The sequence below is a fragment of the Salmo trutta genome, chromosome 30, assembly GCF_901001165.1.
Source record: "Salmo trutta chromosome 30, fSalTru1.1, whole genome shotgun sequence".
In the NCBI taxonomy this organism is placed as follows: Eukaryota; Metazoa; Chordata; class Actinopteri; order Salmoniformes; family Salmonidae; genus Salmo; species Salmo trutta.
In genome coordinates this window covers 17,213,270-17,235,662 of record NC_042986.1, presented here as the reverse complement: position 1 = coordinate 17,235,662, position 22,393 = coordinate 17,213,270, and the positions used below count along the sequence as shown (strand labels likewise).

Sequence of the window (22,393 nt, the reverse complement as noted above, 5' to 3'; positions counted from 1 at the left end):
TTGGCAGATTCTCCAATGGGTCATTCATTTCCAATAGGAGCTCGCAATGGGGGCGTGGTGCTCCATGGCACGACCATCTGCAGTTGCATGCATGTGAAAAGTTAAGATGGTTTTACACCATCTTAATTTGACACCATCTTAATTTGAGTCAGATCCAGGCTGTATCACAACCGGCCGTGATTGGGAGTTCCATAGGGCGGTGCACAATTGGCCCAGCGTCGTCCGGGTTTGGCCAGTGTAGGCCATCATTGTAAATAAGAATTTATTTACAATGTGTGATGGCCCCTACTACTGTCGGTGTTTGTTTGTGTGCGCACCTGCATGAGTACATGTCGCTACACTAACAAACAGTGTCCAAAATCTGTCTTGGCTTCTACTTACTAAAATGAAATATGGTGTACTACTGTAAAAACATATGCTCTAAGCAACAAATATCAACATAATACTCATCCATACTGAGGAGGCGTCATCTAATGCGCAACAAATGGCGGGGATATTCTGATTATCAGCTGTTGTCAAACACGTGAGTGTGACTAGACGACTCTGAAAAGATGACTCTACTTCATGAAAAGCCAAAATGAGTTTGACATCCTGGAATTTAAAGCAAACACATTTTTGAAATTTCACATACAATAAAACCTTCTATTTATGCATACCCAAAAACCTATTATTGGGTGTGGGTATTCGGAATGGCCAGTGTCTACTCTAGTCTGATCACACAAGTGCATGAGAGCTGAAATGTGCCCACAGTTTGATCCACTTCATTAGAGGCCGGCTGACACTGATCGGAGATGACATCTGTTCACACTGTGGTACATTTCTGAGATTTACGACATAAACAACGGACTGAACAATCTATTCATTCCGGTATGGCGGTACAGCTTCCCCTCTCTCAACTCCTGAGGGGGCACCTCATCTCACAAGGCGAAGCATTCGTCATTGTTTTAGGGGGGGGATGTCATAACTCACGGTAGTTATTCCTCTGAGCACAGTGGCTTGACTGCTCAGCCCCACTGAGTAAGTGTTCATGTGTGTGTGCCTCTTCAGTGCTCCCATGCATGCAAACATCCATACAAACAGGATTAGGGCATAGATATATAAAGGGAGAGCGGCTCTCTCAAATCAATTTCCTCCATGACACACAAGCAAGCAGACATCTTGAGAGATAATAGGCTGATAGATCTCTCACACCCCAAGACCTGATAATGTCTTATTTAGACAAATGCGCAAAATGCAATGATTTAACCTATTTATTTACCTGATTACCCTATTATAGGGTACATCAGAGTCACCCACTTTTCTCTTGCAAATATCAATTCCAGAGAAGCTGCTATGCTCTCAGAATGTTGCAACGCCAGGGTTGTGGGTTCGATTCCCACGCGGGACCAGTACGGAAGAAAAAAAAAATGTATGAAAACGTATGAAATGTATGCCTTCGCTACTGTAAGTCGCTCTGGATAAGAGCGTCTGCTAAATGACTAAAATGTAAATGTAAATGTTGTAGAGTTACATATGTAGGATCTTAATTTGAGACAGTTTGCTACAGCAACAGGAAATGTGAATTATGTGGATTATAATTCATGGACATTTTTTTGTGGGGTTTGATAAATGTTTTATAAGAGCAAATCAAGTCTGACATTTTAAAGTGGAAATTACAAACTTTAGAATACTTTTTAAACCTTGGATACATTACACGTTTGCATTTCCTGCTATGCAGGAATATTCTCAGAAAGAAAAGATTGATCAAATTAAGATCCTACATCTGTAGGCTTGATAAATCATATCTCACACTGCCAGGGTCTGTCTGTACCCTACAGAGAGGCATCAAACCCAGCCACAACCCCACCAGATTAGGCCTTGTTCCTCTCACTAGAGTCCCGGAGGACTCCCTCCCTCATATACAGATGCTGCCACAGGCAGGCTGGGAACAGCCCCTAAATCCTGGCGTTAACAATCAACCAGCTCTTGCTGCTCCCACTGGCCTGATATCCTTTCATATGTCACAGCAGCGGCAGCCTTCATCAACACATGGGAACATGGAAGAAATTAACTGATATTTTTGCCTTCATATCAGCGTTGATGCTCTATTGCCTCAAGGTTTTACATGGAATATATTGTTGGCTTTAATTGTGTGGTTTAATGCTAGAGTGCTTCAAAGCCTTTGGTCCTAGACCATTTTAATATCACTTAGCTGTTGCAGTGGCCATACAAGTCCACGTTAGCCACTAAGGTCTTAGTCTGGACTGTCCATCCGCTGCACTTTAAACATTTATAGATCCACTGTTCACATCAACTTTTCTCAATAGCCTGGTGGTGGCTTATAGAGAGATGAATGCAAAAGGCAGCAGAGACATATGCTGTAGGTTTCACTGTCAGCACACACTGGTCATGATTTATTACATCGCTATGCTCTCCTTGTTTTCCCCAAACTCTACAATTGAACGTGAACAAGGCAAGAGGAAGCTAGGGACAAGGGAGAGGAGAAATAGCATCAGTTCCTGTAGAGATGCGTTAGCTAACTTACAGGCTGGTTGTCTTTTCTCTTTTCCTCCTGATCAAGAGTGCAAATCCTCGTTAATTATCTGGCGTGATTAAGGTACTGTAAGTACAAGAAAATAACTTAAAGTGTGTGTGGCATTAATGAAACCATACTGTAACCACTTGATTGACGTCTGCTAAGCGCCGCTTGTTTTAGAAGCTTACTTGCTTCATCAATCTCACACATTTAGGCCTAATGAAGAAGTATCTTGGTCAATCTGACTGATCATCGACAATACAGCCCCTTTGTATTATCATTATTTCATACTTTACTACTACTGTGCAAACACCATAGTAAATTAGCATGCATTTGCCATTCAGAATAAAATGGGCTACATTGTAATGCACGCTGTGTCTCATAATTAGACTGAAGGGCTACTGTGTGTAGGCTATATCTCATAATGGGGCCTGGATAATATGTAAGAGCTCATTAATCAGAGAGAGAAGCCTCATCATTGACCATGGCCTTTCTCCTCTTCATTCCCCAGCTTGCGCCACGTCTTTATTTACACCACTGTTTTTATTTACACCACTGATTAGTAATGCAGAGGCCTAGCCAGTGACACAGAATATGTCTGTCTGACACACCCATCCCTCTTCATTTGGGCTATTGTCTCACATCCCTCCCTGATCTCTCTGTGGAATTAAATTGTGAGTAGTACCCAAAACACACAGTTTAAAAACAGTCTTGTGTGATCTGACTTCCTGAAGCTTGCTTCAACTCTTCACACTTTGGTGACTGACCCAATCTCTGGCTGGCTTACAATGTATACAGTGTGTATCTGTTTTTATTTATTTTTTTATTTTTTTATTTTTATTTCACCTTTATTTAACCAGGTAGGCAAGTTGAGAACAAGTTCTCATTTACAATTGCGACCTGGCCAAGATAAAGCAAAGCAGTTCGACAACATACAAAAACACAGAGTTACACATGGAGTAAAACAACATACAATCAATGATACAGTAGACAAAAATAAGACTATATACAATGTGAGCAAATGATGTGAGATAAGGGAGGTAAAGGCAAAAAAGGCCATGGTGGCAAAGTAAATAAAGTATAGCAAGTAAAACACTGGAACGGTAGATATGTAATTTGAAGAACGTTCAAAGTTCAAATATAAATAATATGGTGCAAAGGAGCAAAATAATAAATAAAATAAATACAGTAGGGGAAGAGGTAGTAGTTTGGGCTAAATTATAGATGGGCTATGTACAGGTGCGTGGTGTAATATATATATATATATATATTTTTTTTAAATGGTCAAATAAAATTAAATCCAACTGGATCCCTTTTATGTTTTGTTCATCTGGAAAGTCCAAAGATGCAGGCGAACACCTCCTCATATACGACCGGTTGTTCACCATGTTTGTTTAACATTCTTCCATAGAGGCGTGCTGCTCTAGTCTACTGGCACCTGGTCTGAGGTCCTCATCATATCTGCTGTACCTGCTCTTTCTTTACACCCGTGCTGTAATAGGAGCTCTGTAGACTCCCCAATCAATACTAACGCTATAGCATGAGAGCAGGCTCCAACAGCATCATAACCTGAAACATGACAGCACCATCCACTGCAGCTCTCTTCAAATGCTTCAGGCGATATATCCCTGAACATCTGATTCATGTAGAGGAAATATTCGTACATGGCTGTGATTGCCTTTAATGCATTAGGTCTGAAAGAGAGCAACCCGGCTCAACGTATTTTACTGGTTTGTGACCCGGCTCTACGTATTTTACTGGTTTGTTACTCACTGACACTGCCCCCGGTTAGTGGGGAATAAAGCAGGCCAAGAGTTAACACACATAGGGAACTTTATTTACACACTGAGGAAGGTGAACATGGGGATGGTTCTGTAATGGACAGAAACAGAGAGATAGTAAATAGGCCACGCAGGAGATAAATACACTGGCCTGAATATGTAGAGTAGGATAGAATGGGATATGGGATAAAGCAACAAGGACCATAGCTAATAAATTACCTAATAACCCAACCTGGTCTCAGATCATTTCGTATTATTCTTTACGTATATCGGTGACACTCCATTTAGTATGATATGTTACGTTTTGTATGGTATGTATTAATTTGTGGATGTCCATCACCCATTTCGTATGATATGTTACGAATTACAGTTCTTATTATATGTTATGAATTTGGAAAACATATGATATGTTCTAGCAAGGTGGCTAGGTGGCTAACTGGCTAACGCAAAAATGCTAAACTTGTGCTTGATGAGATTCGACCTCGCAACTTTTGGGATGGTAGACGTTCGCATTATACACCCACCCAACCAACCACCCTACTTTTACCTGAAGTGAAGTAGCCATCTGTCTTATGAAACCATACCAAACGTAACATATCATACCAATTTGAGTGTCCCGGATTTACCGTTTAAGTAAGAATAATGGCAAGGACTGTATATTATACAAATAGTAGGCTACTGCACAGCAACACACAAGAGCAAGGACTCATCATTGCAGACAATAACAATAGTAACATAATAATAATTACAGTAATGAAAACTACATAGAATACTGCTACTTTAGCACATACCACAATGATAACAACAGCGACAACTTACTTTGTAATCACGTATCCCATGCATGTATATCCACCCATGTTCTGACAACGGAAAAAACTAAGTTCAGGCCCGGCTAATACTTATACGATTGAGAGAGCATGCAACGGACCGACTGGACAGTGCTGGGCTAGCTAGGAGCATCTGATCAATCACAGCATGCATGATCAGTGCATGGGCAAAGTGTAGGGTGCATGGGGATAGTCTGATTGGCTGAAGCCACATCTCTCATATGAGGAGGAGAGCTAGACTACGTGGTGCCAGCCAGACATAAACAACAACACACGCTGGAAATTAGTCCCACACAGTGCCCTCGGCATGGGGATTCTGAACACCATGTACATCCCCATGTTCATCTTCGTCAGTGTGTAGATAAAGTTCCCTGTGTGTGTTCATTCTTCGACTGTCTTATTCCCCTCTAACCAGGGGCTGTGTCAGTGGAAATCCAGTAGAATACATAGAGCCTGGTTCCTCTCTTTCCATCCATGTATTTGACTTGTGTTTGCATCCTTAAGATTTGTTGATAGTCCCTCACTAATAATTAGGCTGTGTTTTAGTCATTAACATAACAATACAGCGGTATCGCCGCAAGATAGATGTTTAAAGTATTTAAATGGCAGAGCACCAGCACTTGTGCTGTCTGTGTTTGAGAAAAAACAGCAGACTAGTCTACTGGGACATATATGATTATAAGAATCACATGAATAAAAAGCCTTGGATGCGCCCTTTCAGCCGTGCTGTGTAGGCACTCTAGCAACTAGCCTCTCTTCTCATCTCAGTGTGTTAGTGAGCTGCGCTGCGGCACAGCCAGGCAGGTTCAGGCTCGGTGTTTCAAATGGAAAATCCATCTCTGTCATTAGACTGCCATTTTCACGCTCTATTAAACTTCATACATTCATCGCACTGGTATGCATTATGTGCCATTGACTCCTGCTATCCTGCAGCGTCGTTTCAGTAATGGGGGGTAGGGGATATGGGTAGAGTGAGGGTTCATCAGTTTGTCATTTCACCATGGTACCTTTTATAGATTTTTTTCCAGATTATTTCCTGTGTAATTTTCCATCTTGAGGGGTGCCCTGCCATCTGTATTTTTGACAGAAGAGACAGTATTAAGAACAGTATCAAAATACAATAACTTATTGTATTATTATCACGTATATTTCTTTGATTGTAGTCAGCTATGATTTCAAAACACATACTGTATTAACACTGATTGTTATTGTTTGGACCGTGATTTCTAAGATTCAGGCTACAATTTGAGGGCCCAGTTTGAAAATGTACAGTATCACATCCAGGTAGATCATCTGATGCCTCACTTTGAGAACAAAGGGAAGAAGTGGAGGAAGCTGCAGCACAAACACAGGACTAAATGAAGCTCCAGATAATTTAATCAGAGAGAAGCTGTGAAACTGCAAAGCGTCACAGGGTTGTGATCCTTACTGTCTTCACATGGTAAGGCTGAGAAGGGGAATGTGGATTTTTATACAGCAGCAGCACAAAGGTTTTCCTCAGGATGGCTAAGTGGAATCCTAACCCTCATGCAAAGTAAAAAGATCAAAGACTTGATTTGAGCGCAGACTCCTTGTTCCAATGCCTCTTGTGAAGAAGTTATCTCGCTCATAATCATGCATGAGCATACCCACTAGTCCTTAGAGTTGTAGATTTCACACAAATGTAGAGTTTAGAGGAAACTTTGTGTACTATCTGTCATGCATTGATGGAATTATGTGCCCTGAACTAAAAACCACAGTTAATAAACACATAAATAAACTGTTTAATCCGGTTACGCAAGAGTAAACAAAATATAAGAACCAGTTACTTTTCTTTGTCAAATCAAATACACCCTCAAAACATTTTGTTGTGATGTTAAAATAGTTGCTTTTCAAAAACATTTACCCCAAATGTGCATAGTATGAATGGAAAGACTAATGGAAAGACTAATGAGTGGGCATTAGACAGAACCCAGATGTCCACTGGTAACTATCACATTCAGCTTAGAAAACAAATAACCCCACAGAGTGTCTTCAGCACAGTCAATATTTGTAGAGACATGCTCTCCTCCTCTATTTCACTGCAAAACATCACAGGCTTGAATAATTTAGGGACATAAAGCATGCATGGGATCAAGAAAGATTAAACATTTTAAAAAAAAAATACATACCATGGCTGTGTTGTGCAAATATTTACCGTTTTCCGTTAGAAGTACTGAATTATATATGAGATATTCTTATCACAACCAGGGGTATAGTGCTGCCAGAGAGTGGAGGAGTGGCACTCCCATACTTTTAACAATTTGATTTGAGAATACTGGTAAAACTATATCTGGAAAATATATTCTGATAAATGTATTATAAAAATGTATTATATTTAATTACCACTACAATTCAATGAAAAACTATAAAATGACAAACCAAATAAATGAACTAAAAGAAAAAAAAACATCTCTCACTGTCAACTGCGTTTATTTTCAGAAAACTTAACATGTGTAAATATTTGTATGAACATAACAAGATTCAACAACTGAGACATAAACTGAACAAGTTCCACAGACATGTGACTAACAGAAATGGAATAATGTGTCCCTGAACAAAGGGGGGGTCAAAATCAAAAGTAACTGTATCTGGTGTGGCTACCAGCTGCATTTATGTACTGTAGTGCATCTCCTCCTCGTGGACTGCACCAGATTTGCCAGTTATTGCTGTGAGATGTTACCCCACTCTTCCACCAAGGCACCTGCACGTTCCTGGACATTTCTGAGGGGAATGGCTCGAGCCCTCACCCTCAGATCCAACAGGTCCCAGACGTTCTCAATGGGATTGAGATCTGGGCTCTTCGCTGGCCATGGCAGAACACTGGCATTCCTGTCTTGCAGGAAATCACTCACAGAACGAGCAGTATGGCTGGTGGCATTATCATGCTGGAGGGTCATGTCAGGATGAGCCTGCAGGAAGGGTACAACATGAGGGAGGAGGATGTCTTCCCTGTAATGCACAGCATTGAGATTGCCTGCAATGACAACAAGCTCAGTCCGATGATGCTGTGACACACCGCCCCAGACCATGACGGACCCTCCACCTCCAAATCGATCCCACTCAAGAGTACAGGCCTCAGTGTAACGCTCATTCCTTCGACGATAATCACGAATCTGACCAAAAACCGCGACTCATCAGTGAAGAGCACTTTTTGCCAGTCCTGTCTGGTCCAGCAACGGTGGGTCACCCATAGGTGAAGTTGTTGCCGGTGATGTCTGGTGAGGACCTGCCTTACAACAGGCCTACAAGCCCTCAGTCCAGCCTCTCTCAGCCTATTGCGGACAGTCTGAGCACTGATGGAGGGATTGTGCATTCCTGGTGTAACTCGGGCAGTTGTTGTTGCCATCCTGTACCTGTCCCGCAGGTGTGAAGTTCGGATGTACCCATCCTGTACAGGTGTTGTTACATGTGGTCTGCCACTACAAGGACAATCAGCTGTCCGTCCTGTCTCCCTGTAGCGCTGTCTTAGGCGTCTCACAGTCCGGACAATGCAATTTATTGACCTGGCCACATCTGCAGTCCTCATGCCTCCTTGCAGCATGCCTAAGGCACGTTCACGCAGATGAGCAGGGACCCTGGGCATCATTCTTTTGGTGTTTTTCAGAGTCAGTAGAAAGGCCTCTTTAGTGTCCTAAGTTTTTATAACTGTGACCTTAATTGCCTACCGTCTGTAAGCTGTTAGTGTCTTAACGACCGTTCCACAGGTGCATGTTCATTAATTGTTCATGGTTCATTGAGCAAACATGGGAAACAGTGTTTAAACCCTTTACAATGGTCTGTGAAGTTATTTTGATTTTTATGAATTATCTTTGAAAGACAGGGTCCTGAAAAAGGGGCGTTTCTTTTTTTGCTGAGTTTATGTATAGCAGCCTAGAGGTAGGTAAATGGTGGTTTGTTCCCTGTCTTCTCCCTTTCTTCTTCTTTGGTGGTGGTGAGTATGATGAAGAACTATTAGGCTACCTGTGTGCACTGCGGCGGCCTGTCAGAGTCTTGACCACTTTGGCCAATCAGAACATTGAAAAAATAAATAATTCAGCGTGTGTCAGCCTTGAGGTTGCTCATAAAACACGGACCCCTGTTGTGCAGTGAAACACAGAAAGATATGTGACCACTTTGTAATGGCGACGCTGTTTTGCAGAGGACACCCAAACCAGAGTTGCCACCGCAAAGCCCAAGGAGCATGACACACTCTGGAAGTTGCTATTGCCCTGCTTGGGATATTTAGCCTACATTGGCTATTGGTTGAGACACAGGGCCCATTCTAGCTTGGTATGTCAGGGTGGGCAATTGGAAATGTGAATTGGGCCAAATTGGAGGTCAAGTTTTAGAGATGCATGAATACACCACACCAAAAACGTTATTTTATGGCTATGCAATGATTTATGGTAATGATTTATGTTCACTACTTGGTCAATTCATTTGATAGTATTTTTAATCTTTGCAAATAAATTCGATGAATTGATAGTTCACCTCTCTGTTTTCTTTTATTCTGTAATTGGGTATATTGTAACCATGTGTTTAAGCTAATCAAATCAAAGTTTATTTATGATACAGACTGTAAGCTAAACAATACAATGAAATGCCTATTCGCAATAAAGCTCTCCTCGCAAACAGTGCAATGACATTAAGCTACAGTTGAAGTCGGAAGTTTACATACACCTTAGCCAAATACATTTAAGCTCAGTTTTTCACAATTCCTGACATTTAATCCAGATACAAATTCCCTGTCTTAGGTCAGTTAGGATCACCACTTTTATTTTAAGAATGTGAAATGTCAGAATAATAGTAGAGAGAATGTTTTATTTCAGCTTTTATGTCTTTCATCACATTCCCCGTGGGTCAGAAGTTTACATACACTCAATTAGTATTTGGTAGCATTGCCTTTAAATTGTTTAACATGGGTCAAACGTTTCGGCTAGCCTTCCACAAGTTTCCCACAATAAGTTGGGTGAATTTTGGCCCATTCCTCCTGACAGAGCTGGTGTAACTGAGTCAGGTTTGTAGGCCTCCTTGCTCACACATGCTTTTTCAGTTATATCCACAGATTTTCTATAGGATTGAGGTCAGGGCTTTGTGATGGCCACTCCAATACCTTGACTTTGTTGTCCTTAAGCCATTTTGCCACAACTTTGGTAGTATGCTTGGGGTCATTGTCCATTTGGAAGACCCATTTTCGACCAAGCTTTAACTTCCTGACTGATGTCTTGAGATGTTGCTTCAATATGTCCACATCATTTTCCTCCTCATGATGCCATGTTTTTTGTGAAGTGCACCAGTCCCTCCTGCAGCAAAGCACCCCCACAACATGATGCTGCCACCCTCTTGCTTCATGGTTGGGATGGTGTTCTTCGGCTTGCAAGCGTCCCCCTTTTTCCTCCAAACATAACGATGGTCATTATGGCCAAACAGTTCTATTTTTGTTTCATCAGACCAGAGGACATTTCTCCAAAAAGTACGATCATTGTCCCCATATGCAGTTGCAAACCGTTGTCTGGCTTTTTTATGGCGGTTTTGGAGCAGTGGCTTCTTCCTTGCTGAGCGGCTTTTCAGGTTATGTCGATATAGGACTCGTTTTACTGTGGATATAGATACTATAGATGCTGTTTCTTCCACCATCTTCACAAGGTCCTTTGCTGTTGTTCTGGGATTGATTTGCACTTTTTACACCAAAGTACATTCATCTCTAGGAGACAGAATGCATCTCCTTCCTGAGTGATATGATGGCTGTGTGGTCCCATGGTGTTTATACTTGTGTACTATTGTTTGTACAGATGAATTTGGTACCTTCAGGTGTTTGGAAATTGCTCCCAAGGATGAACCAGACTTGTGGAGGTCTCCAATTTTTATTTTGAGGTCTTGGCTGATTTCTTTAGATTTTCCCATGATGTCAAGCAAAGATGCACTGCGTTTGAAGGTAGGCCTTGAAATACATCTGCAGGTATACCTCCAATTGACTCAAATTATGTCAATTACCCTATCAGAAGCTTCTAAAGCCCTGACATAATTTTCTGGAATTTTCCAAGCTGTTTAAAGGCACAGTCAACTTAGTGTATGTAAACTTCTGACCCACTGGAATTGTGACACAGTGAATTATAAGTGAAATAATCTTTTTTTTCATTAAAATGTCCTTTCTCTAAAATGACATTTCATCAAGATCTGTTGCCTACGCCTATAATAATCATACTCATCACTTATTATTCTTCTTCTTCTTCATTATTATTATTATTATTATTATTATTATTATTATTATTATTATTATTATTATAAAATATTATTCCTTCTCACAATGGTGCTTGTTTAGTAAAGTTAGATCAGAGAATCAATGTCGAGCAAGATCACACAATGATTAATTTGCATGTTACATAACAGAACTGAATGTAATACCATAGCATAGTAGGGCTGTAATGTTACTGTTACACTAAAACACCTCCTCATTTCTAATGAGATTTAAGGATGGTTAGCTCAAGCCGAATTGTCAATTTTAAAACTCAGAGTGCACCACTAGGCAGGATACATGCTTTGATTGTAACAAAATACAAGAAAGGCTAATAGTTTAACACCATCTGCTCTAATTCTTTCAAATGAAGTAGCCTATGCCTAACTTGGTGTTTGACGGTATTAAAAACATAAATGTTTCTTTAGACAATAACCTATGTATGGGCATAGGCAGACGTTGCACATGTAGGATGCATTTTTTAAATGTATATTCTATAATGATAAGCTATTAAATTGGCTACATCTGTCGGTACAAACTTTGATTGAGGAATTTATGATGCAATTTCCATTTTTTTGTGCTCCCTCAACTAAAAAAATAGGAATACATCACTGATCACAACAAACTGTTCAGCGCAGTCACTAAAAGAAGAAAGGCCCCAGTGTCTTAGGGTTTATTGCGGGATGAATACAGGATTATTAGAGGATCGTGTCAGTGTAGCTGAGGTCAGCTCGGAGGACAGCATAATGGTGTCAACCAACGGCCCTTTACAGTTCATTCAGAAAGCATTCTTTTCCACATTTTGTTACGTTACAGCCTTATTCTAAAATTGATTTAAATTGTTTCTCCCCTCATCAATCTACAAACAATACCCCATAAAGACAAAGCTAAAACAGGTTTTTTTGACATTTTTGCAAATGTCTTACAAATAAAAAACTGGAATATCTCATTTACATAAGTATTCAGACCCTTTACTCAATACTTTGTTGAAGCACCTTTTGCAGAGATTACATCCTCAAGTCTTCTTGGGTATGACACAACAAAATTGGCACACCTGTATTTGGGGAGTTTCTCCCATTCTTCTCTGCACATCCTCTCAAACTCTGTCAGGTTGGATGGGGAGCGTCGCTGCACAGCTACTTTCAGGTCTCTCCAGAGATGTTCGATCAGGTTCATGTCTGGGCTCTGGCAGGGCCACTCAAGGACATTCAGAGACTTGTCCCAAAGCAACCCCTGCGTTGTCTTGGCTGTGGGCTTAGGGTTATTTTCCTGTTGAAAAGTGAACCTCTGCCCCAGTCTGAGGTTCTGAGCACAGGTTTTCATCAAGGATCTCTCTGTACTTTGCTCCGTTCATCTTTCCCTCGACCTGCCTAGTCTACCAGTCCCTATTGCTGAAAAACATCCCCACAGCATGATGCTGCCACCACCACGCTTCATCGTGCGATGGTGCCAGGTTTCCTCCAGACATGACGCTTGGCATTCAGGCCAAATAGTTCAATCTTGGTTTAATCAGACCAGAGAATCTTGTTTCTCATGGTCTGAGCGTCCTTTACCTGCCTTTTGGCAAACTCCAAGTGGGTTGTCATGTGCATTTACAGAGGAGTCGCTTCCGTCTCGCCACTCTACCATAAAAGCCTGATTGGTGGAGTGGAGTGCTGCAGAGATCGTTGTCTTTCTGGAAAATTCTCCCATCTCCACATAGATACTCTAGAGCTCTGTCAGAGTGACCATCAGGTCCTTGGTCACCTCCCAGACCAAGGCCCTTTTCTCCTGATTGCTCAGCCAGCTCTACGAAGAGTCTTGGTGGCTCCAAACTTCTTCCATTTAAGAATGATGGAGGCAACAGGGTTCTTGGGGACCTTCAATGCTGCAGACACTTTTTGATATATACTTCACCAGATCTGTGCCTCGACACAATCCTGTCTCGGAGCTCTACGTACAATTACTTTGACCTCATTGCTTGGTTTTTGCTCTGACTTGCGCTGTGGAACCTTATTTAGACAGGTGTGTGCCTTTCCAAATCATGTCCAGTCAATTGAATTTACCACAGGTGGACTCCAATCAAGTTGTAGAAACATCTCAATGATAATCAATGGAAACAGGATGCACCTGAGCTCAATTTCGAATCTCATAGTGAAGGGTCTGAATACCTACAGTATGTAAATAAGTTATTTCTGTTTTTAGATACAATAATTTTGCAAAAAATTATAAAAACCTGTTTTCACTTTGTCCTTATGGGTTATTGTGTGTAGATTAATGAGGATGTTTTATTTATTCAATCCATTTTAGAGTAAGGCCATAATATAACAAAAAGAGTGAAAAAGTCAAGGGGTCTGAATACTTTCCGAATGGACTATACATCAATAGATTATGCTACTCAGTGTCATTATACAACTTACATGCCATTTTAGTAAATGTAGTAAATACCGCTGTAGTAATAGAAATGTTGAGAAAGAGGTCACGTTTGGAAATGGATTCCATAGCTCAGATTTTACTTAGTTTTGTGGTGTGGATTAGCCATTTCTGACATACTCTACATCATGTACTGTATATGTACTGTACCTCATGTACTGTGGATGTACTGTACATTATACTTCCTTACAGTCAAAGTGCCTCAGCAGCATTGACTTTTTAGCTAGTCAGCCATCAGCACTCAATATCAATGTCTGTAAAGCCATCATATTACGCTAGAACACTGACGAAGCTCTCACCATTGAATCAATCTCTAGAGATCCTGGTGCTTGGCTTTTAGCTGCGCCTTGATACAGCTTTAAACCAAACAAAGGCTCAGGAATAAAAGGCTTGTGAGGAACCATGCACTGTAAAATCTCTAATTCTGTTAGTGCTGCTCTCTCTCGCTCTTCACCCCCCTTTGTTACACGGTACATGTCTAATCGCCATAAAGCAAGTTGATAGAATGGCAATATAAATGAGATAGCATGGCCATCTGAGGATCCGTCTTCATTAGGATCTGAGGAGAGAGTTTCTATTAGTTTTCTATCAAGATGGGATGATGGCGTGTATGAAATTACACGTCACAATACAAAGCACTGGTGGCCCAAGAGCTCTGAGCTGGGCCCAATGGAGGATGAAAATCCTTAATCAACGGGAGGGGAGTACTAGTGACAGGGCACTATGATCTCTCCCCATGTCACAATCCAGGAGATTATTGCTAGCGTCCTGACACTTCCTCTACAACACTGAGGGGAGGAGGGCGTCTCTTCTTTTCGCTCCTTTTCTTTTCCCCTTTCATTTCAGACATCTTCTCCACATTAAGGTCATTTTCTTATTTTCTTATCTGCCGGCGTGATGCACATTTTCTTTCTTCGTTCAAGGCGAGGACACAGGTGGAGCAGGCCTCAGGAGGGCCACATGCTTAACTGGCCTCTTAGGACAAATTATGATTATAATTAGTCTGTGAGTTTTCTGAGGATCTGAGGATGTTTTAAAACAAATGGGCTCATTTTGCTCCAGTTAAGAGTCATAAGCTAAGACAATAGAAAGAGATGATTCACGAGGAGAGAAAAGCATTAATGCATGTTTTTTCCCCCTATGAAATATCCATCTGTTGCTCTTGTTGTTTTCCCCATGCAGCTTGTTGTATTTATTCTATTTCCCACCAGGACATTATTTCACAATTATCATACAGCTGTCTGTCTGTTGGTCCTTTTCTACCCATGATCAAAAGCCCATTAGTTTGAATAAGTCAGCTGCCGTTATCAGAGGGTACAGTATAAACACAGGTTTTTGTTCGTATTACTCATGTGGCAGCTATAAAACGGGGCCTGCAGAGTGAAAAGGATCTTTATCTCTGACCTGATTCTAAGAGTGACCTAAATAATGATCGCCCTATTTCTAAACTTTAATGCCTAGCTAAAATATTAGAATCCTTGATTAATTCTCATCTAAGATCTTTTTATCTTTGAAATGTATTCTAAATGTACATCAGTCGGGTTTTAGACCAGATCATAGCACTATCTCTGCTGCATCCCTAGTTATAAGTTATGTGCTAAACTGCATGGATAAAAGGCAACCTTGTGCTGCCCTCTTCATTGACCTGTCAAAGGCTTTTGATACTGTTGACCACTCGTTGCTAATTCAGAGGCTTTCCACAATTGGCCTAGATCAGGCTGCATGTAACTGGTTACAAAATGACTTGACAGATAGAACTCAATGTGTATGTACTGATGGTGTTAAATCAGGTTTCATGGATATTACGAAAGGTGTCCCACAGGGGTTGATTCTGGGTCCTGTACTTTTTACTGTTTACATGAACAATATCGACTTGTCTGTAAAAAATGTAACCTGTACTTGTATGCTGATGATACTGTTACGTATGCTATTGCCCCCACGGTTGACCAGGCTCTATCTGAACAATAGTGCCTTCCTTGTATTACAGAGAAACGTTATTGACTTGAAATTAGTATTGACTGCAGGTAAAACTAGGTATATGTTGTTCTCTAGAGGGTCATAAAAATAACTCTGATGATTTAAGCATATGTACTTTGGATGGTGTCCGTATTGATCAAATCCCTGCTTACAAATATCTGGGCATCTGGATACATGAAAAGCTGTCTTTTAGAAAGCATATTGATGAGTTAGTAAAGAAGCTGAAAAATAAACGGGCTACTTCTATAGAAATAGGTCCTGCCTTTCGCTAAATAGCAAAAAGCTGATTATTCAGTCGACGTTTCTATCGGTCCTAGACTATGGCAGCATCATCTAATGTGATTATCATAGAGCACAGTGCTTTATTATGGGTGACACTTTTAGTACTCATCACTGCAGTCTCTACTAGAAAGTTGGTTGGTCATCTTTGATGTCACATAGGTTAATACATTGCTATGTTTTCATTTATTAAGCCCTTTTACAAGACGTCCCACTGTACCTTACATCTTTCCAAAATGACCACACCCGGTCTCAGGGATGGTTAACTCTGAAAAATCCTTTGGTGTATTCAACATGTTCTTAAATGTGATGTTTTGGTGTATCAAGGGCAATTCAGAATGTGATGTTTTGGTGTATCAAGGGCAATTCAGAATGCTGACTGAGGACCTTATTACTGATGAATGTGTTTGTTTTTTTATGACCATGTTCTTCTTTCTACTTGTATTTAGCATTCATATTGATGTGTGTATTTTCTGTAATTTATGTAATTCAGGGCTCATCTGTATAAGAGACCTTGGTCTCAGTATGACTCCCTGGTAAAATAAAGGTTTTATAAGCGAGAGCTTTAAAATTCTAGAAATTCTGAAATTCAACATCTGAAATGTTATTATTCAAACCACCTAGGTACTGTATATCTGAGAAATATGGCCTGGTCTTCATTATTGCCAACAAGTATTTAGATGAGGATTGCATCAGAGAATGCTGGTATCATTTGTACTCCTCCCTCCACCAGCCTCCACTGGATTGCATGTAGACCTATTGCTCTTTGGGTGGGTGGGAGGGATCAAGAGCAGTCCCATCATTTAGGGGGCCATCACCTCAGAATACTAGTCCAGCACTGTTAGCACAAACACAGTTTGCCCAGCTGTTGTTGATCCATCCAGTGCCAGGGTGCAAGGTTCACCATCGGAGCTCAGTGGGTCCTCTGCCATCCCCTCCTTGACGGGGCACAGGCTGATAATTAACATGATTAATGGTGCTTGTTCACGGTGGCAGCACTAGCAGTTGAGGTAATTAACAAATGAGTGGGCAAATACTTCCATCTTGCTTTCAAATGAGAGGGATGCTAATTGTCCAACACAATGTTTAATGTTGGTGTGGACTGACTACCAGATTCCCATGCAGACGGGTGGGCACCACAGGCATGCCAGTGTGTACCCTCTGTTCACTGTTTGAGAAGATACTGTATGTTCCTGCCTAAAGCCTGAGTGAGGCAATAGGACAAACAGGCCCTGTTTCACAGACCCAGAGTGAGGGCCCTAAGCCTGGACTGAAGACTTAATCAAGAACCTGGTTGGGTTATCTCAAGCATAGCATATAGGCTAAAAGCATGATGATTGATATGAAACTGTTAAGACAGAGGGAAGAGTGAGCTGTGTATTGGCATCTTATGTCTCTCCCAAGCATGTAGTGTCTGGCTTACCAAAAGCTACATTAGCTAGCCTTCATTGAGGGGTATCTCCCTGTAGGCTGTTGCAGGACCCATTGCATATTCTAGTTGCTGCCAGGGGGTTACGTAATGAAGGCTGCCTTCTGAGGTTGTGCTGAAGTGAAGCGGGGGACCCTGCACTCTCTTCTGATTAAGTGACAAGAAAGAGGGCCCAGGGTGATGAAGAGTGAGCAATGAATTCTACATACTAAGAGTTTCATTCCAAGACGATATACAGTTGAAGTCGGAAGTTTACATACACCTTAGCCAAATACATTTAAACTTAGTTTTTCACAATTCCTGACATTTAATCCAGATAAAAATTCCCTGTCTTAGGTCAGTTAGGATCACCACCTTATTTTAAGAATGTGAAATGTCAGAATAATAGTAGAGAGAATGATTTATTTCAGCTTTAATTTCTTTCATCACATTCCCAGTGGGTCAGAAGTAACATACACTCAATTAGTATTTGGTAGCATTGCCTTTAAATTGTTTAATTTGGGTCAAACGTTTCGGGTAGCCTTCCACAAGCTTCCCACAATAAGTTGGGTGAATTTTGGCCCATTCCTCCTGACAGTGCTGGTGTAACTGAGTCAGGTTTGTAGGCCTCCTTGCTCACACACACTTTTTCAGTTCTGCCCACAAAGTTTCTATAGGGTTGAGGTCAGGGCTTTGTGATGGCCACTCCAATACCTAGACTTTGTTGTCCTTAAGCCATTTTGCCACAACTTTGGAAGTAACTTCCTGACTGATGTCTTGAGATGTTGCTTCAATATATCCTCATAATTTTCCTGCCTCATGATGCCATGTATTTTGTGAAGTGCACCAGTCCCTCCTGCAGCAAAGCACCCCCACAACATGATGCTGCCACCCCCGTGCTTCACGGTCGGGATGGTGTTCTTCAGCATGCAAGCCTCCCCCTTTTTCCTCCAAACATAACGATGGTCATTATGGCCAAACAGTTCTATTTTTGTTTCATCAGACCAGAGGACATTTCTCCAAAAAGTACGATGTTTGTCCCCATATGCAGTTGCAAACCGTTGTCTGGCATTTGTTATGGCGGTTTTGGAGCAGTGGCTTCTTCCTTGCTGAGTGGCCTTTCAGGTTATGTTGATATAGGACTCGTTTAACTGTGGATATAGATACTTTTGTACCCGTTTCCTCCAGCATCTTCACAAGGTCCTTTGCTGTTGTTCTGGGATTGATTTGCACTTTTCACACTAAAGTACGTTCATCTCCAGGACACAGAATGCGTCTTTTTCCTGAGTGGTATGACGGCTGCGTGGTCCCATGGTGTTTATACTTGCGTACTATTGTTTGTACAGATGAACATGGTACCTTCAGGCGTTTGGAAATTGCTCCCAAGGATGAACCAGACTTGTGGAGGTCTACAATTTTTTTTCTGAGGTCTTGGCTGATTTCTTTTGATTTTCCCATGATGTCAAGCAAAGAGGCACTGAGTTTGAAGGTAGGCATTGAAATACATCCACATGTACACCTCCAATTGACTCAAATTATGTAAATTATGTCAATTAGCCTATCAGAAGCTTCTAAATCCATGACTTAATTTTCTGGAATTTTCCAAGCTGTTTAAAGGCACTGTCAACTTAGTGTATGTTAACTTCTGACCCACTGGAATTGTGATACAGTGAAATAATCTGTCTGTAAACAATTGTTGGTAAAATTACTTTTGTCATGCACAAAGTAGATGTCCTAACCGACTTGCCAAAACTATAGTTTGTTAACAAGAAATTTGTGGTTGAAAAACAAGTTTTAATGACTCCAACCTAAGTGTATGTATACTTCTGACTTATATCACTTTATATCACTTTTCAGAAATGTAGGTAAATTAGCTTTTATTGTTTAAAGAACCTATGAAAGAGATTGGTGTTTTTTCACTATCATGGCATGGGATTGTTCAATAGCGGATATTAATAACAATATTTGTTTGAAATCTAACACTTGATGGTTTCATTTCAGAGACAAAAATAAACATGTTTTGTTGCAAAAAGCTATATATCCGCCACACTCTCTGAGAAATAAGTATTACTGCTAGGACGTTTTACACAGTCAATTGTGTTGAATAACTTTTTTTATAAATAACTGTAGAAATGACACATTTGTGACATCCATATAAAAATAAATACATTCATCATTACAGTAATATGAGATCTGTATGTAAAATATTTACATTTGACATTTTAGACATCTTCCAGATTTGAGTTCTATGTAGAACCCTTTACACAGAGGGTTCTACATGGAACCCAAAATAGTTCTACCTGGAACCAAAAAGGGTTCTCTATGGGGACAGCCAAATAACCTTTTTGGAACCCTTTTTTTCCAGGTAGCGGGGATGGCCAGGAACAGTGACAGGGCTGTGGGAGCCAAAGCAGCTTGTCTGTTGCCTCAGCCTGGCTGAACCTTAATTAATGACCGTAGCGATCCAAAATGGCAGGACAGTCACACCCTGCCTCAACCATAGTCAGACATCCAGCAAACAGGGCAGGATTACTCCTTTTTAAAACGTTAATTGGTAGGCAGCACAGTTCTGCTCTGTGGTCTTTGCCTGTGGTGGCACCCTCGGCTGTGCTGAATTACATTGTTTCGAGGTATAATGGAGATGAGTTTACCTCGCAGTGGTCAGATTAGCTAAGTGTTTGTACCAGCTGAAAAGGGATGAAGCACAAAAAATAGGCTAACACATGAAACTCTTTCTCCTAACCTTATGTTCATTTTTGGCTCTGTCCTCAATGTCTAATTTGCTTTTTAAGAAACAGCAGGTGAAAATCTGGCCCATAGTGTCGTCAATAACAATGTTCTCCCAATGCGGTCAGACCTTGAACACGTAAGTGATCTATAACCATATTAACCCTCTGAAGCTTCAGTTATTGGTCATTCCCAGCATTGATATTCTGGACAGTGTTGGAGATGTGCTGGTGGAGGACTCAGTCATCCCACTCTAGCCCTCTCCTCTCCTCCTCTGGTCACGTCTCTACGTCTGACTGAGGTCTTGGTGGGTAAGCAGCAGCTCCCCGCATCAGGAGCTAGATCAGAGCCGAGCTGTGAGCGCCAGGATATATCCTCTGCTTTGAAGCTTGGAGGGCTGTGCAGAGTTCACCCAACTGCCAGTTTAATGAATTGCCATAGAGACACAGCTATTTGCTGGGCTTAAGGTTGAGAGCGCAAAAGGGACTGTTCTTTCTCTATTTCTTGTTCTCTTGCTATGCCTCCATCTCTTTCATTCTCTCTGTCCATGTAGTTTCAGGAATTCATTTGTTCTCTCACTGTGTGTTATTGAGAGACTAAAAGACCCCAGGGTCTGGAATAGAATAACATATAGAGAAGTGCCATTGCATGAAGACATAAAGAAGACATAAAGGCAACAATCAAGGAAATAGCCTAGCAACAGCCAACGTTTTAGCCAAGTGGATTGATGGATCGCCTTCATGTGCAAATCCAATGAAGGCTGTGTGTGCGTGCATGCGTGTGTGTGTGTATGTCTGGTATATCTAACAAATAAACGTGAAGTCCATCTGCGCTCGACCACTCCTATTATGTTTTAACAGCTGAAAGGTGAGGTCACAGGACAGACAAGCCACTAAATTGAATCCAATGCAAAAATGCCATGGTAACAGGCAATTAACATACTGTGTTCCCTAATTAACCACCCTCTACAGAAAGCCCAAATATCAAAAGCCTGACGCACTTCAATGAGTTGTCAGCATGGTGTCTCAGGTAATGAATCACCTACCCTCTCCCTCTGTCCTCTCTGAACATATGAACATTCTCTATTTTACTCTCTCTCTCTGTCTCTCTGTCCCTCTGTCTCTCTCTCGCCCTCTGTCTCACTCTACCCATCGTCTCTCTCTCAATTAAATTACATTTCAATTAAATTAAAATTCTATTTAAGGGCTTTATTGGCATGGGAAACATATGTTAACATTGCCAAAGCAAGTGAACTAGATTATAAACAAAAGTGAAATGAACAATACAAATTACCAGTAAACATTACACTCAAAAGTTCCAAAAGAATAAAGACATTACAAATGAAATATTATGTGCAAATCGGTAAAGTACAAAAGGGAAAATAAATAAACATGAATATGGGTTGTATTTACAATGGTGTTTGTCCTTCACTGGTTGCCCTTTTCTTGTGGCAATAGGTCACAAATATTGCTGCTGTGATGGCACACTGGTATTTCACCCAATGGGAGATATTGGAGTTTATCAAAATTTGTTTTGTTTTCGAATTTGTGTATCTGTGTAATCTGAAGGAAATATGTGTCTCTAATATGGCCATACATTTGGCAGGAGGTTAGGAAGTGCAGCTCAGTTTCCACCTCATTTTGTGGGCAGTGTGCACATAGCCTGTCTTCTCTTGAGAGCCAGGTCTGCCTACGGTGGCCATTCTCAATAGCAAGGCTATGCTCACTGAATCAAATCGAATCAAATCAAAGTGTATTAGTCACGTGCACTGAATACAACAGGTGTAGACCTTACAGTGAAATGCTTACTTACAGGCTCTAACCAATAGTGCAAAAAAGGTGTTAGGTGAACAGTAGGTAAGTAAAGAAATAAAACAACAATAAAAAGACAGGCAATATACGGTAGCGAGGCTATAAAAGTAGCGAGGCTACATACAGACACCGGTTAGTCAGGCTGTTTGAGGTAGTATGTACATGTAGATATGGTTAAAGTGACTATGCATATATGATGAACAGAGAGCAGCAGTAGCGTAAAAAAGGGGTTGGTGGGTGGCGGGTGGCGGGACACAATGCAGATAGCCTGGTTAGCCAATGTGCGGGAGCACTGGTTGGTCAGCCCAATTGAGGTAGTGTGTACATGAATGTATAGATAAAGTGACTATGCATATATGATAAACAGAGAGTAGCAGCAGCGTAAAAAGAGGGTTGGGGGGGGGGGGGTACACAATGCAAA

General features: G+C 41.0%; 1 protein-coding gene across 1 annotated transcript in view; it reads left to right on the top strand.

Moving 5' to 3' along the window:
- LOC115168131 (metabotropic glutamate receptor 4) overlaps positions 1-22,393 on the top strand; it is a 330,740-nt gene that overhangs the window by 5,300 nt on the left and 303,047 nt on the right. The window lies entirely within an intron of this gene.